Genomic DNA, 13,977 nt, shown 5'->3' on the forward strand with positions numbered 1-13,977 from the left:
TCAGCAGACTCAAAATGCATGACTGACGAACATTTGCGTGAAGCGTAAAATACGTAAAGATCGAAAAATTTCCTTTTTCTGTTTTTTAATGCAAACAATCTTAATTAACATCTTTCATAAAAGTCGAAAGTTAAAAATTGATATTTGTAGTGAAAACTGCATTTTTTAGTGTGATACGTAATTAGAAGTAAGATGTGCTGTTTTTCATTATGACAATTAGATACGAGTTAAGTAGCATATATTTTGATGAAATTTGTACTTAAACGACTTAGATATTCGTACTGAACGAAAATACGAGAAAAATTGATCGAAACAAGACTCGATCCAACGATTACCCGTCTAGGCCGCTACCGATATTTTCTCTTCTTTATGCAGTTTACGCTTCACACACAAGGAATCGAACCCAGAACCTACATAGCAGACAAGCACTCTGTCACTTAGCCACTATATTTCCCTAAACTGCGACCTTAGTCTCGCCTATTAAACATGGTCTGAAAACTATAAACCCGATTTTATCGATAATTGTTGAGTGTTGCTTCCAACTGCTTTGGTACATGAATATTTGAGTTCTGGACTTCAAATAGCGTAAGTATAAAAAATTTCAAAAATCTGGTTGCCATATGGCCTCCTTTGTGTAATCTCTGGAAAAGAAATAATAGAAGAGAATGACAAAGACGCCATGAGCATTCGGAACAGGGATTTTCAAAAAGATTCCTCCGGCATCACAACATACCTTGAACATGAATGTAGGACCTTGGGATGAATTCAAATTACGCATCGAAACTCAAAGTTTACCTTGGCGTCAGACTTATATTGGTGGTTCATGTGGTTGTTGACAGGTGTCTCCCTCGTGGAGATCGTTCGCACGTTCATTGCGCAGTGTGTCGAAATTCCGATAACGTAACAACAAAAGGCGTTTTGCATTCTCCACCTCAACAGCTCGAATTCAATTAAAGATATGAGGTGTGATGTTCATCTGCAGTACGGCACTGCACTTCCTACAGCTCATCGCACAACTTGCCTCGAAGTTCGACTAATTTCTCACTATGTATTTTTTTTTCTTTTTATGGCGGGAGTTGGGGGTTAGGTAAGAGACTCCAATTATATGCCTCGTCTTTCAACAACTTTGGGCGAACTCGTAACTCGTATAACAACAGCAGTGAATGCAGTAACTCCATACACGCTCGTACGAGTACTGGCCGAGTTCCACAATGGTCTGGATGTTTATCCAGCGTCCGGTGAAGGGTACAATGAGTTTGTTTGAGAGGTAATGGACACTTTGATGCCATATGCAACTGTTAAAACTATAATCTTATGTTATGTTGAAACTTTCGCCAAGTTGCTCATTCTCTTAGATTATAGCGCTATGAAAGCCGATGAATCTTCTTGAAGTACTCCGTATTTCGTGTTTCGTGATTTCACGTAGGTCCATAGTGAACCGTTGTCCTTTTCTGACTACAAATTGCACTTGCGTTCACTACACTAATCGCTTCCAGAGTCATCGCCAGCAAGAAGTGAAACAACAATTTCGTATTGCTCAACGGCCTAGTGCAAGTCTTTCACTTGGACGCCACTTGGGCTGCTCACGTGCCCCTAGTTCTACTGGGGAAAAGGGACCTATAAATTATTAGGAATGCAAACCACGTTTCGTTCATTGAGAGATAAAGGCTAGGTTAAAGGCAGGATTCGATCCCTCGATCTGTCAATTTCTTGTCACACCCTTTACCACTAGACTACAATACCAGACTGTGGTCTGAAATATCTAGCATGTAGAAAATGAATTTCGTGCGATCAGTATCGTCCACTACATGGGATTTCGGCGGGTAACAACGCCACAAAATAGTAGTTTGTTCATTACTTTTCCACCGGCCGCAGTGGCCGAGCGGCTCTAGGCGCTTCAGGCACTAACCGCGCTGCTGCTTCGGTTGCAGGTTCGAATCCTGCTTCGGGCATGGATGTGTGTGATGTCCTTAGGTTAGTTAGGTTTAAGAAGTACTAAGTCTATGGGACTGATGACCTCAGATGTTAAGTCCCATAACGCTTAGACCCATTTTAATTTTTCATTAGTTTTCCGTTACGTGCCATCTATAAATAGATGAGTATATATCCCCATCTGCGAAGAGACTAGCGGAAGGAAGAAGGGTATCTTGGTTACACTGCAATAGATTGAGACTGCATCGTTGTTCCACTAGGCGCTCAGTTTTATTTTTATTTTTATTTTTATTTTTTCATTTTTATCTCATTTTTTCGTTTTTTTAACATAAGATTTCTAAAAGGTGCCGAAAGCATAGCCTCCATGGGACATAGGGCTCGATTTTCGGACCTGCTGTTACAAGGCGACGAAACACATGTTTCGCTCGGTAGCCCTTACTAGCTGTTTGTAGAGACGGTGGTAATCTAATGTTCAGGCCAACTGCATAGTACAACATTACGTGAACATTCTGCTCCAATGACGTTACAGTCCACTCAGTACAACCACAAGATAGTAATGTGGGCATGATTTCACCGAAATTACTAAGCGCTTCTTCACTCAAACACATCTCGAAAAGTCCTGAGAAAAAGACAGATAATCATTCCGAGAAAGCTTCAACCATAAAGGTGGACTCCTATAGAAAACATATAGCATTGTCGCAGATGAATACTGTAAACTAACCGATGAAAGGTATTGGGGTATCCCTTTCTATTGAGGAATTGGCCACTGGATGTCACAAAGGACGCGCACCAGCCTGTATTTTCAGTAGAGAAGCAATAACAACAGAGTCGTTCGGTCAGGAGAATTCAGTAACACTGAACGTGGATGGTCACTGGATGTCACCTGAGTAACAAATCCATCACGGACATTTCAACCCTTATAAAGATGCCCAAGTCGGCAGTTGGTGGTGTGATGTGAACAGTAAACGCGATGGCCGGCTAGGGTGGCCGTGCGGCTCTAGGCGCTTCAGTTTGGAACCACGTGACAGCTACGGTCGCAGGTTCGAATCCTGCCTCGGGCATGGATGTGTGTGATGTCCTTAGGTTAGTTAGGTTTAAGTAGTTCTAAGTTCTAAGGGACTGATGGCCTCAGATGTTAAGTCCCATAGTGCTCAGAGCCATTTGAACTTTTTTTTTTTTTTTTGTAAACGCGATGGAACAACCTCAGCTAAAACAAGAGCTGTCTTGTAGTGATGGACAGGGACCATCGAGCATCGCGGAGGGTAGTCGTAAAAAACTGTATTGCGGAAGGAATCACTCGACGGTACCAAAATGTTACCAGTAGCCCAACTAGAACAATATCTGGGCATAGGGAGTTATAACAATTGAACAAACCGTTCTAGAAGTTCCTCATAAGCCTAAAATTTCTTTATTTAATGCCAAGCGACGCTTAAGATAGTGTAAATGACTGGAAAAAAGTGATTTGAAGTGATGATTCACGCTGTACCCAGTGGAAATCCGATGGACGTCGGCCCGTCTGGCGAATGCAAAAGTGTGTAGTGGCAACAGTCAAATTCGGAAGAGGTGGTGCTGCATGGTTAGCGTGCGATCCTAATATTGCGCATTAGGGAATTAGACTAGGAAATGAGACACTTAAAGTAGTAGATGAGTTTTGCTATTTGCGGAGCAAAATAACTTATGACGGTCGAAGTAGAGATGATATAAAATGTTGACTAGCTATGGCATGGATAGCGTTTCTCAAGAAGAGAAATTTGTTTACATCGAGTACAGATTTAAGTGTCAGGAAGTCTTTTCTGAAAGTATTTGTATGGAGTGTAGCCATGTATGGAAGTGAAACATGGACGATAAACAGTTTAGGCTAGAAGAGAATAGCAGCTTCCGAAATGTGGTGCTACAGAGCAATGCTGAAGATTAAATCACTTAATTAATGAGGAGGTACTGAATAGAATTGGGGAGAAGAGGGATCTGTAGCACAACTTCACTAGAAAAAAGGATCGGTTTGTACGACATGTTCTGAGGCATCAAGGGATCACCAATTTAGTATTGGAGGGTAAAAATAGGAGAAGGAGACCAAGAGATGAATACACTAAGCAGATTCAGAAGGCTGTAGGTTGCAGTACTTATTCGGAGATGAAGAAACTTGCACAGGATAGAGTAGCATGGAGAGCTGCATCAAACCAGTCTCTGGAGTGAAGACCACAACAACAAGAAGAGAACGCCAAATGCGAAAGGATGCGGACGTAACTGATATTGCTGTGCAGTGCGTACAGTAGAGAAATACTTCGGAGACAATAATTGTATCGGTTTTACATTGAAGGTTTAGCTTACGTAAGCGTAGGATTCCGCGGCCGTTCTCAGAGTCAATAAATTCCTCTGGATATGTGCCCGCATTGTCAATGTGTAAAATTCTCGTACATTGCGGCCATTGTGGAAAATGGTCTTGCTCATGGTGTTTCTCCTAGTAAAACACCCCGAGGAAGGCCATTTGTAACAGTGGCAGTTACACCAGAGAATTTTACATATTAACGATGTGGTCACACATCCAAAAGGATTGATTCACTAAGATCAGATTACCTACCAAGTAGGCGGTATTCGCATAAGCTGGTAAGGAGAAGCTACGGAAATGTGAAGCTAGACAAGGGTTTGAACAGGGATCTATCCAACTACGATTCCGTTAATTCACTCCTTGATTGATGGTAAAATGATTGCTCCAGTATGCGGCTACGGTCCCGAAAGTAGCACCAAGAACGAAAGGTAAATAAATAATACAAAGACATTGTGACTGTGGATCATCGATTTCCAAAACAAATACATTATTAACTAAAGCCCACCTATAAAATTCCCTTGAAGAATAATGGAGAACATGACGAGATGCGCAACAATTAACGTCGGAAAAAAATATTTTACTGAAATAAGATCAAATTTATGATCGTTTTATTTGTAACCGATACAGAACCACCATGGAGAGTAAATAAATTATCTAAGATTCGATACGCTTAGATTCTGGAAAATGGTGTTCTCGCAAAATAAAGTTTCTTTCCCCCCTCCCTCCCCGTCGAAGGTTCGAGTCCTCCCTCGGGCATGGGTGTGTGTGGTGTGTGTGTGTGTGTGTGTGTGTGTGTGTGTGTGTGTGTTGTCCTTGGCGTATGTTGGTTTTAGTTACGGAAGTTACGTTAGGTAGTGTGTAAGCTTAGGGACCGATGGCCTCAGCAGTTTGGTCCCATAAGATCTCACCACAAATTTCCAAATTTTTCCAATGATTCGCCCTCAGACAACGGGAAGCTATGCACCACCTGAGGATGTACGTGTAACGGTGCTGGCTCTAAGCACTATGGGACTTAACATCTGAGGTCATCAGTACCCTAGACTTAGAACTACTTCAGCCTAACTAACCTAAGGACATCACACACATGCATGCCCGAGGCAAGATTTGAACCTGCGACCGTAGCAGCAGCGCGGTTCTGGAATGAAACGCCTAGAATCGCTCGGCAACTGTAATGTTGCGAAACAGGAAGTGTTCTCAATAAAGGACTACATAACAACTAATGTGGCTTGAATAGTCTTCATTCACAGTGACTTTCATCACTTTATAAGAACTTTTTAGTAAAAAATGGTTTGAAGATCTTTAAATATAAGCATTGCACTTCTTTAGTCGTGGCTGGCCTTTGTATGAAGTAGTGTGTTCTTTCAAACAATTCATTGCATGAAAATAAGGCATATCAGTGAAAAAATGTGACCTCTGTTTACCAATAAATAAAGTTCATAGAGACTACTGCAGGTACAACACCTAACAGCATTATCGTATTAAGTCTGTAGCAAAGAAGGTGCATCTTCCTACAATTTGCACACAATTTCCTGTATGATTACATGAACTTAACGGGTCTTTCTTTTTTTAAATAAAAAGATTTCATCCTATCAGACTGCATGCAGTGGGATTCTCCATAACGATTTTAATAGAAAAAGAAAAAAACCAGAGCGACGGAATCGATTTCGTTCTATAAGTTGTTGCATCATTACAGCCAACCAGACAGATGGTATGCTAATTGAAACCGGTTGCGAAAACCGCGCTCAGGTATCGCGTACAGCGAGTTTTCGTCAGTATAGTGGCAGAGATTTCGCGAATATATTTAGTATAGAATCAACAGTCACTCCGTACACTTTTGTGTAACAATTTGTCAAATAGTTAATTAGTCCATAACTGTACTCATACTAGCAGTATCAGCTTAGGAGGGGGTGCTGTAATGGGAAGCTGTGAAGGAAAAGCTTTTTTCCCGTAAAACAGTGTTTCCCAAGTGGAGATCTGGTACTCGCGATAGACTATGTAGCAGTTTTGCTTTCACTTGTGTACTTGTCACATAGCAACCATTTGTATAAGACAAGAGAGGATATGGTGAAATGTAAACAGTAATGTTTCCTTCGCTCTGTTCGCGAATCTAACAGATTAGAAAGCGGCTAATACCGAAATAATTCGCTTTCCGTCACGCACTGCACAAGCGATGGCAAAACATTTATTCAGATATGTACAGAAAATGCATCGTTTCTACATATTTTACGTAAAACTTTCGACTGGTTCACAACATATATCCTTTATCCGCATGACAGAAGGTGTGAATTAAATCTTCACATGACAAATTAATTTTAATTCTTCGGAGAGCATGACCATATCCCTGAAACGGTTGAAGTAAAGAAGACAACGGGCCAACATTGCTGAAAATATCGATACTTATATTGCTTGCAAAAGAGGCACTCTCTGCTCGTCCTCTATTTCTACGTAACAGCGAGCTAATTCCTTTCACCTCAGCTAGACTCTTATCGTTCACTAAGTGAAACCTGTTCCTCATGGACTCCACTATGAAAAAGTAGACTGAAGTGAAATAAATTTATTTGCAGTTCAGAAATGGTCAGAAATTACAAAGTGAGTTTTATCATGTCTGAGATCTTGTTAGGATGTTCTTCTGCCTTAGTGAATGGTGAAGGACGTGAATGAGACCAAGGCATAAAAATTTGATTATAAGTAAATGCACGAATAGCACTCCAAAAACACAGAAAAATCATCCAGAGTGGCTTGAACATTAAACGTGTTATTGATAGAGCCAGAGGGTGATCCTTTCATCTGAGCAAAACCAGCAACAGTAAATTAATGTAAGATAGTAGATGGAATGTTTCTCGCATTTGTAGATCTACTTACAGCAGGTAAGCTGTGGAAAAGTGAAATTGATTTGTGAGCTATGGTAGGAAACTCTCGAAATAGTATCCATGTAGAGCGTTGCTTGACATGTAAATCATTGAATAATTAATGCTTTAGGGATTGGATAGGAAGGAATCTTAATGGAACGATTAGCGTAACCACTGCCTGAAGTCTCAGTGAGAATTTAGGAACCAACGGATGTATAGCATGTTTCCTTTATATTAAAGCTACTCTCGTCCCTTAAAGGACACATGTTTTTTTCTTATTCTGCCTCTTGTCTACTAGTTAGGAAGTAAATAAGATACAGAACTCTTATTATAAAGCAGATGAGTTCAAATCTCCCAATTCTCACTCATTACACGTTGAACGGACAAAAAGTTAGTGACCATTAAAAGAGCACACTGGTCGCTTTGCAGTATTTTAGATGGAAGATCAGGAGATCATACAATAACCCTTTACCACTGACGCAGTAGAGTTGTGTGATGCGCCAGTCGGTTGTATGAAATCATCATGGTATAAGATGAGACGATGTAAAGATGGAACAGAATAGCAGGAAGCATTATCGTGTTTGCACGTGCTCACGTAGTGAATAAAGTTGCCCGACTTATTGATGTATCAACGCGGACTGTCGAATGTGTCTACAGGAAATGTTATACCACTCACAGCTGTTTAACAGGCCGTAAGGAGCAGAGCATAAGTCGAGAAACATCCTGTACAAGTCCTTTGTGATGGGCGTACCGGCACCATACAAGAAGCTGCTTTCTATGTATTTACTAGAGCACACCTTCGTCGTTTGAGTTGGCGAAGCCACATCGACCGTCCGTCAAATCAGAGCTGGCGTACCATAGGAGTCGATACTGGGTCCACAACTCTACTTCTTGTATGCGCCATACCTCTGACGACAACACGGATCACAAGAGCTATCTGTGCTGATAATATGGCCCTATTAACAATAAGCAGATGGCCACAAGCACTGCACCATCGCTTCCAAGAGGCCTGTCGAAACCTCGAAGCCTGGCCAACGAAATCGTGCGTGGTATGTACTCATAAGTCAAGCGATGATCATTTCCAGGAAACATCGACTGTATATTTGCAACGTAGAACTATTCGGTGAAACGATACAGTGGGCCGCATCACTCAAACACTTAGGTGTGCACACTGATTCCAAAGTCACCTTCTAAATTCATATCCAAGAAGTATGAAACACAATTTCGCAACAGCTATGGGCAGTTTAATCTATGATAAAACCTAATTATCGATCCACTGTGGGCTATCGGCAGTTTATTCGCTCAGTGACGAATTATGCGTGTGTTTTCTGGGGAAATACAGCGAAATTACAGCTTCACAGGCTGCAAACCCTGCAAATAAGGCGATTCGGAGGATTTATCATGAGCGCCACAACTTTCAATCGTGTTATTTTTACGACGCAGTGGAAGAACTAGGTGTCACTGACTGGTTTTAAAATTGCGCCAGCCAGGAACGGGAGATGAATGTAATGATTTCTCCATGTCAATCGCTTTCAAAACGACAGGAATTGCTGCTATCAGCTAATGCATGTCTATCTTATCGAAACTCGGAGCGAACATGAGGAAGGGAACTCTATGCAATGGACATTGGGAGTCGGATATCTCGCATAAGCTAATAAAGCTGCATGGCTTCGGTGAGTCAAACGGCACAGACACTGGACAACAGGTAATTGTAGGTCCAACGAATAGTTAATTGGCCTCTCATCAAATGAAGCGAAGCTTCGAGTGCACAGACAGAACAATGAGGCGTCTAATAGCATGCGGAGGGTGTACTTCAGTGGAAGGTGTTACTGTGATGTTTTTGGGGTTTTTTTCGTAAAAATATTTTGATCTACGTTGATGACGAACCACACTGTTTATCTCAACATTTTCGCTGACAAAGTGTTGCCCTTTCTTTTATGTTTTCTTGACTGCTATGGGCACTCGCGTTCTCTGAGGTGACAACATGATGACAACAATAATGTCCACAGGCCTAAACACATACACTCCTGGTTTGAGAAGCAACCTGTGGCAACTCGACGGCACCTCCAGGTCGTTGTTGTTGTTGTTGTGGTCTTCAGTTCTGAGACTGGTTTGATGCAGCTCTCCATGCTACTCTATCCTGTGCAAGCCTCTTCATCTACCAATACGTACTGCGGCTTACATCCTTCTGAATCTGTTTAGTGTATTCATTTCTTGGTCTCCCTCTACAATTTTTACCCTCCACGCTACCCTCCAATACTAAATTGGTGATCCCTTGATGCCTCAGAACATGTCCTACCAACCGATCCCTTCTTTTTGTCAAGTTGTGCCACAAACTCCTCTTCTCCCCAATCCTATTCAATACCTCCGCATTAGTTATGTGATCTACCCATCTACTCTTCAGCATTCTTCTGTAGCACCACATTTCAAAAGATCCCACAGCAAATGTCAGGGGCCATATGACGATGAGGTCCTATACTCCGAGGAGCGTTGGGGTACGATGCGGGAGACCCGCACCGCCGTACTTGGCAAGGCCCTAGTGGAGGTGGTTTGCCATTGCCTCCCTCCGACCGTAATGGGGATGAATGATGATGATGAAGAGGACACAACAACACCCTATCATCTCGAGGCAACAAAAATCCCTGACGATGCCGGGAATCAAACCCGGGAAACCGTGCTGCGGACTGGACTATATGGAACGGCGGCTGAAACATAGCGGTGAACATTTTGTAGCTTTACGAGATCTAATCACCAGTTGCATTTAGCATAGCAGAAGAAACTTGTGGACTCTCGTCCTCATCGAATTGAGGCTGCTATCTAGCCTAGAGCGGTGTTCAGAGGAATTAGCGTGATGACTTTTGGGAATGACTAGTTTTGGTTTCGGCGTGGTTTCTTAGAGCATCCAAGGATGCCTTAAAATCGAGTGTCAGAGTGACTCTTTTGACAAGTGCATTTCCTCCCCTACCCTTGACCAGTTCAGGTAGCAGTTCGGGTTTAATGGTGTTGTTGTCGATAGGACGTAGATCCGTGACCTTATATTCTTTATTGTCTTTTCTTGTTAACAATATTAGCTTATTCCCAAGAATAAGCAGCTTTCACTCAGTTAATACTCGGCAGAAATCAAACCTGCATTTGGATCGGACGTCCTTATGTCTTGTGAAGAAAGGTGTGTAGTATACTGCTGCATCCATTTTCAATAAGCAACCACTCGAATTCAAATATCTTAGCAGTTATCCACGCGCATTCAAATCAAAACTAAAGAGTTTCCTCATGAGTCACTCCTTCTGTTCTGCCGAGGAGTTCCTTCAAAAATTAAGCTGATTCATATTGTATTGTTGATTGTGTTTAGTTAAACTTATGGACTGACTTTTTTCGGGTTCCTAAACATTTATTTTTATCCGTTATTTCGTTTATGTTGTAATTTCATGTACTGACACGTTACATGAGCTTGGAGATTTGCTCCTCAATTTGGTCCTACGGAACTTGACGTATAAATGAGTAAGTAAATACTTCCTTACAGAGGAGGTTCTAATGGCTCTGAGCACTATAGGACTTCAAATCTGAGGTCATCGGTACCCTAGAACTTAGAACTACTTAATCCTAACTAACCTAAGGACATCACACTCATCCATGCCCGAGGCAGGATTCGAACCTGCGACCGTAGCAGCAGCGCGGTTCCAGACTGAAGCGCCTACAACCGCTCGGCCACAGCGGCCGGCTTACAGAGGAGGGACTGTCAGGTGGGTCACCGGTTTAGACGAAGTTTGCAAGGACGTTGTATATTCAAAACAAATAGATGTGTGTTTCAGCTTTTTGCTAGACACTCACTGGATTTGGGAAAAAATCGATGTCGAAGTTGAGGCTGGAAAATCGTGATTTCAATGCTAAACATGGAAAAATCGTTTAAAAACATCACGGCGTTCCGTATTACCCTGCTGAACCCACCGATTCCATATTCTGCTAACGGTCATTGGATCTCGACCAACGCAATGTCGCGATACGATAAACCGCAATCGCGATACGCTACAATCCGACCTTTATGAAAGGCGGAAACGTGTTGGTACGCATTTCTGCTCCTTACACGAGGAATCACAACAAAGTTTCACCAGGCAACGCCGGTCAACTGCTGTTTGGTATGAAAAATCGGTTGGAACCTTTCCTCATGTGAGCACGTTATAGGTGTCGCCACCGGCGCCAACCTTGTGTGAATGCTCTGAAAAGCTAATCATTTGCATATCACAGCATCTTCTTCCTGTCGGTTAAATTTCGCGTATGTAGCACGTCATCTTCGTGGTGTAGCCATTTTAATGGCCAGTAGTGTATTAAATATAGAACGTCATAGCGAAATCTGACCAAAATCGTTGATCCAAATTTCACACCCTCCCCTTGTTAGAGTCTTGCCTGAAATGTAGAAGCAAAATGGCAGACGTCAACCGCTATCTCTTCCGCATAAGGCTGTCGAACTGCGCAATGTAGTTTTCTGTATGCGCATCCGAATGGCCGTATAGACAAAAACCAATCGGGGCCTGAATAGGCAGAACTAGAGTGATTAGCGGCAGAACCAGCACAAGGTCCCCGTCCTTGAACAGGCAAGGTGGCGGCGGCGGCGGCATCTAAACGCGGCTAATAATCGCCCTGGAGAAACGCGAGCTCCGCGACCGAGATGGGCGGCTGTGTTCTGGTCCGATGCGGGTCAAGGACGGCGCGCCCGGGGCAACAGACCAGCGCGCGCGCTGAACGCCCATCGCAGCAGCCGCCGGCAGTGGGTCCGGAGCTACACGACAAAACTACAGCTACACTGATGAGCCAACACCTTATGACCACTGCCCACCGCGCCATTGGATGCCGCCTGATAGCGTTGCGGGCATGGGACGCGGTAACAGAGGTACAGGGTGTCCGAAAGGTCTTTCCCTGATTACATTAATTGATAACTCAGGCTCGAAGTAAGATACAAATATGAAACTGATGTCTAATTGTCTACAAACTATCAAAGTTTTTTTCCACACAACAGTAAACTTCCACATGAGCACCCTTGGCAGCACGTAGCGCATCTAGGCGATATTCAATTTCCGTCCACACATTAGCCAACATCACTGGAGGGATCGATTCAACGACTGTGGTTATCCGTTGCCGCAGGTTTTCAAGATCTGGTACACGTGTTCGGTAGACCTCGTCCTTGACATAACCCCATAAAAAGAAGTCTAATGGGGTTATGTCAGGAGGCCAAACCGTTGGCCCATCACGGCCAATCCATCGCCCAGGAAAGGTCATATCGAGATAGGCACGGACGTCCAAATCCCTATGAGGCGGTGCACCGTCTTGCTGAAACAAGACATCGGGGTGATACTGAAGCAGCTGAGGAACAGCATACATTTGCAACATGTCCAGATGTGATGGTAGCCTCAGCGAAGAAGAATGGCCCGATAATTCGATCGTGCAATAGCGCGCACAAAATATTCATCTTTGGACTGCCTCTGGTGCACTCCATGACCTCGCCAGGGGGTTGTGAACCCCAAATGCGCACATTATGGCGATTCACTACTCCACTGACAAAAAAGGTTGCTTCGTCGGAAAAGGCAATTCGTCTGAGATAACCATCATCGTCCTCCCTACGTGATAGCATTTCGACCGCGAACTCATATCGACGCGTACTGTCATTGGGCAACAATGGAAGTGGAAGTTATCTGATGTGTGAAAGAAACTTTGATAGTTTGTAAACAATTAGACACCAATTTCATATTTGTATCTTACTTCTAGCCTGAGTTATCAATTTATGTAATCAGGGAAAGACTTTCCGGACACCCTGTATGTCAGCGGAGCAGACACGAACAGGGCATCACCCCTGCGATGATACGGGCTTCAAAAGCTACTGAGATAAGCGACTTTGAAAAAGGGCAGAGCCCGTGAACGATAGCCCGTGAATCGACAGCCGCTGCCAACATTACCATAGAAGTAAATATCCTCGGGGAAGTGAAGCAACTTAAATCACTTAATAAAGGCAAGTGTTCTGATCCAGACTGTATACCAATTAGGTTCCCTTCGGAGTATGCTGATGCATTAGCTCCATACTTAACAGTCTTAGACAACCGTTCGCTTGGCGAAAGATCCATACTCAAAGACTGGAAAGTTGCACAGGTCACACCAATATTCAAGAAAGGTAGTAGGAGTAATCCACTAAACTACAGGCCAATATCGTTAACTTCGATATGCACCAGGATTTTGGAACATATATTATGTTCATCGAAGGAAACGGTCTATTGACACACAGTCAACATGGGTTTAGAAAACATCGTTCCTGTGAAACACAACTAGCTCTTTATTCACATGAAGTGTTGAGTGCTATTGGCAAGGGATTTCAGATCGTTTCTGTATTTCGGGATTTCCGGAAGGCTTTTGACATTGTACCACACAAGTGGCTCGCAGTGAAATTGCGTGCTTGTGGAATATCGTCTCAGTTATGTGACTGGATTTGTAATTTCTTGTCAGAGAGGTCGCAGTTCGTAGAAATTGACGGAAAGTCATCGAGTAGAGCAGAACTGATTTCAGGCGTTCCCCAAGGTAGTGTTATAGGCCCTTTGCTGTTCTTTATCTATATGAACGATTTGGGAGAAAATCTGAGCAGCCGTCTTTGATTGTTTACAGATGACGTTGTCGTTTATCGACTAATACGGTCTTCAGAAGATCAAAACAAACTGCAAACCGCTTTAGAAAATACAGGGTGATTCAAAAACAATACCACAATTTTAAAAATGTGTATTTAATGAAAGAAACATAATATAACCTTCTGTTATACATCATTACAAAGAGTATTTAAAAAGGTTTTTTTTCACTCAAAAACAAGTTCAGAGATGTTCAATATGGGCCCCTCCA

Source organism: Schistocerca serialis, chromosome 1 (assembly GCF_023864345.2).
Source record: "Schistocerca serialis cubense isolate TAMUIC-IGC-003099 chromosome 1, iqSchSeri2.2, whole genome shotgun sequence".
Lineage (NCBI taxonomy): Eukaryota > Metazoa > Arthropoda > Insecta > Orthoptera > Acrididae > Schistocerca > Schistocerca serialis.